The 8,236-nt window shown below is 37.7% G+C and overlaps 1 non-coding gene across 1 annotated transcript; it reads left to right on the top strand.

The window, feature by feature from the left end:
• Window positions 1-2,782: 2,782 nt before the first annotated feature.
• Window positions 2,783-2,853, top strand: LOC111546215. The gene has a single exon (XR_002732692.1). It is a non-coding gene; the product is annotated as a small nucleolar RNA SNORD56 (small nucleolar RNA).
• The last annotated feature ends 5,383 nt before the right edge of the window (window positions 2,854-8,236 follow it).

The following is an 8,236-nucleotide window of genomic DNA, read 5'->3' as shown; positions in this document are numbered from 1 at the left end:
GTATTTTTGTTATAGCAACACAAAATAGACTAAGACAATAGATAATGCAATTGTTGATAAAAGGTGAGTAGTGCAAATATAGATTGGCAACAGCAAGAAGCCATTACTATCTCTAGGGCAGGAGGGACAATGGAAGGGAGCACTTTCCACTGTATGGGAGCCAGAGCCATGGTGGAAACATCTTGGTCAGAAGTGGGATCTCAGGGTGCATGGCTTCTTTGAGGGACTGGAGTTATGAAAGAGAAGCACTTGTAGAGACAACACAGGATGCAGAAGGAAATGGTGAGAAGAAAGCAGACCTCCCCCTCCTCCTGTCCTCAAACTGTTGGCCACCACCTTCCACTATTCGGCTTGGGCTTCCATAAAAAAATACCATAGACTGGGTAACTTAAAAAGCACAGAAATATTTTCTTACAGTTCTAGGGGTTAGAGTCCAAGATCAAGTTTCTGGCCAATTCAGTTTTTGGCGAGGGCTCTCTTCCTGGCTTATAGACAGCCACCTTCTCCGTATGTCCTCACATGGCCTTTCCTTGGTACATGCATAGGGGAGAGAGAGACAGAGAGATAGAAAGACACACAAAGAGATAAAGAGAGACAGGGAGAGAGAGACAGAGATGGAGATAGAAAGACAGAAAGTGCACACACCCACTTTCTGGTGTCTCTTACAAGGATATGAATCCTATTGGATCAGGGTCCCACCCTTATTTCCTCATTTAACCTTAATTACTTCTTAGGAGGTCCCATCTCCAAATACAGTTACATTTGGGGTCAGAGCTTCAACATATGAGTTTAAGGGGACACAGATATTCAGTCCATGGCACTGTCTTTGACTGAATCTACTGTGATGCCTTTGGCTGAGTCCCTGAGATAGCAAGGGGTCCTGAAAAGTATCCTGAGACGCAGAAAAGGGAGAGAGGTAGAGTAGGTTAACTTGCACATTCTCGCATGGCATTCTTTTAATCTGATTTTCAATGGAACCAGGAGAAAAAAAAAAAAAAGAATTGAGTGAACTTAATATAACTTGGTGAAATATGTGGTTCTTAATTACCATCATGGCAAATCAATATATGCTGGCATATTTGATAGTTGTGATCAAATGCTAGGCTACAGAAAATGTCTAATTTATTACCAGAAATATCTCCTCCTGTATCAGAAGATCTATCATAACTGGAGCATTATTTAAATTTTGTTCCTAGACAACAAAGATTTGTCTGCTTGAGGAGAAAAAATAAACTGTTAGAGGAATAGAATGAAAATAGGATTCTATTCTAATAAACTAGGAAACACATAAAAATAGGTTGCCTTCAAGATTTCTTTATTAATCCTCCATTCCACCCACTAATATTGTGGGCAGTGTTGATAAATACAGAAAAGCAACATGCTTCACTACATACAACCAAAAAATAAAGACAGTATATTATTATCTTTTGAACAAAGAATAAGTCTTTTATCCACATCAGTACCCTAAATCTGAGACATCATATACAATCCAAACATAGATGCACAAACCTCATTTACAGTTAAAATTCTGGCTTTGCAAACATTCGTAAGGGAAATGGTAATTGCTCTGCAGGCCAATTAAGACTTTTTTTAGATTAAACTCAATAGATACTTGCAGGTAACAAAAGAGGAAATGCATATGGGTAATTAAAATCACCAAAAATCAATCCATATGAAAAATACAATGGCCCTTTAAGTGGGGTGTCCTAGGACACAGTGCCTTGCCATTTAAAATTTTATCACAATGAGTGATCCAAGACCTCATAATATATATCAAGAGCCTTTAAAAGTCCATTTTTTATCAATTTATTTCATTTTTGAGAATCTAAGGAAATAAAAAAAGTCAGGAAATTTTTACATAAAGCTGTTAGTTAAGTCATTATTTATAATATTACAAATTGGAAACAATCTAACATGTTTGACAGTAAGAGAATGCTTGAATAAGCTGTGAAACAGAGCTAGAATTAGCTATTATATAACCAATGAAACTATAATTATGAAGAGAATTTATTATATGGTAAGGCACACGCATAGGGTACTATCAGAGTAATACTACAGGAAAGACAGGAGAAAGATGTAGCAAATGTTAATGGGCTGTAAATGTTATAAATAGTCGTGGTTATCTTTCAGTTTTAGGATTATGCGTGTATTTTTCCCCTTTCTTCCTTTCTTTGTAGTGCATATTTTCCACATTGATCATGAGGAAAAAAACAAGCCATATAAAATAATCAGTGCTCCTATCTGACACCTTGCATCTTGCTGTTTGGTGTCTCTCAGTTCTGCCTTGGTCTAGCAGTTTTGGAGGCCAGAGCTACGAGAGCTTAGCTACGGATTTGGCCAGCTGCCCACTGCTCCCCAGTGCTATCCTGGCCTCTTCACCTACATTTACAATTATTATAATATTTGTTGAGAACCTGTTATGTGCCAAGCATCAGGTCAGGTGCAATAATAAACTTAGAGATGTATGCCATTTTACCTTTATGCTTGCAATTAGGTTTATATTTATTAGGGAGACAGGACTTACTTGAAATAAAAATCAGGAAATAAAATAGTACTTAATCTGAAGCCAAGATATTCTATAGACCAGTGCCTTTTAAACCTTTCAATGTAAAGAATAGATTTTACATAGAAATCCATACATAATGGGGGGTGTGTGTGTGTGTGTCTATGTGTATTTGTAAATAATGTCTCGCAGAATATTTGTCACCATTATGTTTAATAAACTCTGATATTTTCTATTTATCCCTATATTCCTATTCTGCATTATTACATTTAAAATACACTATTAGGATGACAATATTTTTTGTCAGCAGCAGCTCACCTAATGAGTGTTGATGCTTTGGGTCTGAATGAAGAAAAAAGAAGAAAAAATATGCTAATCACAACCACTAGATTGATTCCATGACCCATTACTGGTTTGAATCCAGAGTTTGAAAAAACGTACTTATAGGCAAAAAATTCTGAAAAATGCTTTAAAAAATCAATGTAGTTTCTGTAAATTACTGGGAAAATCTGAGTTTGAAAGCAGCATTCAAAATGGTGATGGTGTCCATGTGGGAAAGATAAACCAACAGAATTAATGTGATAGATTCGCCTGAAGTTCAGAGCTGCTGCTTGAGAAACATCCAAATAAGTAGAAGTATACTTCAGTAGTTAAGAGTGTAGTCTTTAGAGTTAGACTGACATGGGTTCAAGTCCGAGCCTTCCTAGATTACTTAATTTCTCTCTATATTTCCCCAGTATAAAATAAAGATGACTAGTTCTACCTTTTAAGAAAATTTATAGAATTAAGTCAGCCAAAATAAGTTGTGCCTGATACGTAGGAAGTACTTCCTATACCCTTCCTTTGTTCAAAGCCTGGTGGACTACGATGACCCCTGAATCTTAATGATTTATTTCACCTGGTTCCAAATTCCACAACAATATTGACCAAAACTAATGTCTGCCTCTCATCCTAAAATCTCCAACCTGGCTTATTTCTACTTTCACCTAACTCCTACCACTAAATCTACAATCTTCTACTCTCAATAGTCCAGAGTAACAGAATTTAGCAAGTTTGAGAAGTGAGTCAGACTCTAATTCTTTTTTAATATAGACCATGCTATGTAATGTAAACTTTATATATAGAGATGTCTGTTTGTAGTGATAGTGTTTTTATTTTTTAAAAGTAATAAATATAAACAACATATAAAGGAATAAAGCAAAAAAGAAAAAAAAAATCATTGTCTCTCTACCACCCAATCTTTTCAATCCCACTCCTTAACAGTAATTTCAAAACAATGTTAAAAGATAGTGATGAGAATGGGCATCCTGACATTTTTTCCTGACTTTAATGTACATGCTCATTATTCTCTCTCAAGTATAATGCTGATTTGGGAGTGAGAAATACATAAGGAGAAATACCCCTGAATCTCCATGATTGATATCTATGAGAAAATAGAGATTATTTTTAAATGAATTTGTACATTAAAAAATCATTATAGGACAGGCATGGTGGCTCACACCTGTAGTCCCAGCACTGTGGGATGCCAAGGCAGGCAGATTGTTTGAGCCCAGGAGTTTGAGACCAGCCTGAGCAACATAGCAAAACCCTGTCACTACTAAAAACACAAAAAAATTAGGCAGGAATTCTGGCGTGCACCTCTAGTCCCAGCTCCCCAGAGGCTACCCAGCCTGGGTAGCTGCAGGAGTTTTTTTTTCATACCCTAGTGGTGCCTGGAACTCCAGCAAGACAGAACCATTCACTCCCCTGGAAAGGGGGGCTGAAGCCAGGGAGCCAAGTAGTCTAGCTCAGTGGATCTCATCCCCAAGGAGCCCAGCAAGCTAAGATCCACTGGCTTGAAATTCTTGCTGCAAGGACAGCAGTCTGAAGTCAACCGGGGACCCTGGAGCTTGGTAGGGGGAGGGCCGTCCACCATTACTGAGGCTTCAGTAGGCGGTTTTCCCCTCACAGTGTAAACAAAGCCACCGGGGAAGTTTGAACTGGGCTGAGCCCTCTGCAGCTCAGCAAAGCTGCTGCAGCCAGACTGCCTCTCTAGATTCCTCCTCTCTGGGCAGGGCATCTCTGAAAGAAAGGCAGCAGCCCTGGTCAGGGGCTTATAGATAAAACTCCCATCTCCTTGGGACAGAGCACCTGGGGGAAGGGCCAGCTGTAGACGCAGCTTCAGCAGACTTGAATGTTTGAAACTGAGGCAGTAACTTACCAACCAAGAAAAGTCCAGGACCAGATGGATTCACAGCCGAATTCTACCAGAGGTACAAAGAGAAGCTGGTACCATTCCTTCTGAAGCTATTCCAAACAATAGAAAAAGAGGGAATCCTCCCTAACTCATTTTATGAGGCAAGCATCACCCTAATCCTAAAACCTGGCAGAGACACAACAAAAAAAGAAAATTTCAAGCCAATATCCCTGATGTACATCAATGCAAAAATCCTCAATAAAACACTGGCAAACCAAATCCGGCAGCACATCAAAAAGCTTATCCACCATGATCAAGTTGGCTTCATCCCTGGGATGCAAGGCTGGCTCAATATACACAAATCAATAAACGTAATCCATCACCTAAATAGAACCAATGACAAAAACCAAATGATTATCTCAATACATGCAGAAAAGGCCTTCAACAAAATTCAACTCTCCATCGTGCTAAAAACTCTTAATAAACTAGGTATTAATGGAACGTATCTCAAAATAATAAGAGCAATTTGTGACAAACCCACAGCCAATATCATACTGAATGGGCAAAAGCTGGAAGCATTCGCTTTGAAAACTGGCACAAGACAAGATGCCTTCTCTCACCACTCCTATTCAACATAGCATTGGAAGTTCTGGCCAGGGCAATCAGGCAAGAGAAAGAAATAAAGGGTATTCAAATAGGAAGAGAGGAAGTCAAACTCTCTCTGTTTGCAGATGACACGATTGTATATTTAGGAAACCCCATCGTCTCAGCCCCAAATCTCCTTAAGCTGATAAGCAACTTCAGCAAAGTCTCAGGATACAAAATCAATGTGCAAAAATCACAAGCATTCTTATATACCAATAATAGACAAACAGAGAGCCAAGTCATGAGTGAAATCCCATTTACAATTGCTACAAAGATAATAAAATACCTAGGAATACAACTTACAAAGGATGTGAAGTATTTCTTCAAGGAGAACTACAAGCCACTGCTCAAGGAAATAAGAAAGGACACAAACAAATGGAAAAATATTCCATGCTCATGAATAGGAAGAATCATTATGGTGAAAATGGCCATACTGCCCAAAGTAATTGATGGATTCAATGTTATCCCCATCAAGCTACCAGGGACTTTCCTCACAGAATTAGAAAACACTATTTTAAATTTCATATAGAGCCAAATAATAGCACATATAGCCAAAACAATCATAAGTAAAAAGAACAAAGCTGGAGGCATCACGCTACCCAACTTCAAACTATACTACAAGGCAACAGTAACCAAAACAGCATGGTACTGGTACCAAAACAGATATATAGACCAATGGAACAGAATAGAGGCCTCAGTATTAATGCCACACATATACAACCATCTGTTCTTTGACAAACCTGAAACAAACAAGCAATGGGGAGAGGATTCCCTATTTAATAAATTGCATTGGAAAAACTGGCTAGCCATATGCAGAAATCTGAAACTGGACCCCTTCCTTACACCTTATACAAAAATTAATTCAAGATAGATTAAAGACTTCAATGTAAGACCTAAAACCATAAAAACCCTAGAAGCAAACCTAGGCAGTACCATTCCAGACATGGCCATGGGCAAAGACTTCATGACTAAAACACCAAAAGCAATGGCAACAGAAGCCAAAATTGACAAATGGGATCTAAATAAACTACAGTGCTTCTGCACAGCAAAAGAAACTATCATCAGAGTGAACAGGCAACCCACAGAATGGGAAAATGTTTTGCATTCTATTCATCTGACAAAGGGCTAATATCCAGAATCTACAAAGAACTTAAACAAATTTACAAGAAAAAACAACCCCCTCAAAAAGTGGGCAAAGGATATGAACAGTCACTTCTCAAAAGAAGACATTTATGTGGCCAACAAACATGAATAAAAGCTCATTGTCACTGGTCATTAGAGAAATGCAAACCAAAACCACAATGAGAAACCATCTCATGCCAGTTAGAATGGCAATCATTACACAGTCGGGAAACACAGATGCTGATGAGGCTGTGGAGAAATAGGAATGCTTTTACAGTGTTGGTGGGAGTGTAAATTAGTTCAACCACTGTGGAAGTTCAACCAGTGTGGCGATTTCTCAAGGATCTGGAACCAGAAATATCATTTGACCCAGCAATCCCATTACTGGGTATATATCCAAAGGATTATAATTTCTTCTACTATAAAGACACATGCACACATATGTTTATTGCAGCACTGTTCACAATAGCAAAGACTTGGGACCAACCCAAATGCCTATCAATGATAGACTGGATAAAAAAAATGTGGCACGTATACACAATGGAATACTATGCAGCAATAAAAAAGAAGGAGTTCATGTCCTTTGCAGGAACATGGATGAAGCTGAAAATCATTATTCTTAGCAAACTAACAAAGGAACCAAAAACCAAACACTGCATGTTCTCACTCATAAGTGGGAGTGTAACAACGAGAACACATGGACACAGGGAGGGGAACATTACCCACTGTGGCCTGTTGGGGGTAGGGGACTAGGGGAGGGAGAGCATTAGGAGAAATACCTACGTAGATGAGCATTAGGAGAAATACCTATGTAGATGAGCATTAGGAGAAATACCTATGTAGATTACGGATTGATGGGTTCAGCAAACCACCATGGCATGTTTATACTATGTAACAAACCTGCACATTCTGCACATGTATCCCAGAACTTAAAGTATTTTTTAAAAAGTATAAGTAACCATCTGATAAGGCCATTATTTCTAATTTTTTCAAATGTATGTTCGGATTTAACCATATTAAAATCTCTTTTGAGGGTAGAAAGTTGTTGAAGTACACACAGAGTTGATTCAATTTTTTTATTTAAAAAAGGAAGAAAAGTCCTGCTCTGCTAAACTCTAACTTCTCTAGGTATTTGCTAAGGATTTTTTTTGCAAAGAATATGCTGACCCTGTAATAAAAAAATTATTATTAAAATCTGAAACTTAGAAGTTATGTGGAATAGTTAATATTTATTTGAAAAAACAAGCATTAATAGAGAAAGAGAAAAGAAAACAAAGTTAACGTGTACATTATTCTACAAGAATAATGACACCAGACTAAGAGAAGGATTACCAAAGCCTAATTTGGTGTGGAAAATTAATTATCAAAGGTATTGCATATAATTGTCCACTAAATTATACTTGACATTAAATCAAGGGGAAATAAAAACACCTTAAATCATCCCATTGCCACTTCATGTGAACTATGAAAAAATGTAGTAGATCAGAACCTTCTAAGACCACAATTTCTTATTTTTTAAATGAGGGTAGCAAGACTGAATCCTGTTTCAAGTTATCCTTTGAAATCAACGATGATACTTTTTATTTTTGCAATTTCCTATCTTCTTAGAATAAACAGTGAACCTTTTTCCTTACTCTCACACAAAATTGCTCTAATTATTTCAATATTCACTTACAGTTAGGCTTGACCCCCAACCTTGTATTACTAAAGATAATATAGAGGAGAGTCTCCAAATGCTTGGCATGCCTGTGTGTGTGCCTGTGTGTGTGTGCCTGTGTGTGTGCCTGTGT

This window comes from Piliocolobus tephrosceles, chromosome 11 (assembly GCF_002776525.5).
Source record: "Piliocolobus tephrosceles isolate RC106 chromosome 11, ASM277652v3, whole genome shotgun sequence".
NCBI lineage: Eukaryota > Metazoa > Chordata > Mammalia > Primates > Cercopithecidae > Piliocolobus > Piliocolobus tephrosceles.
Note: the sequence above shows the minus strand (reverse complement) of the source record. Positions and strands in the feature narration are given on the sequence as shown.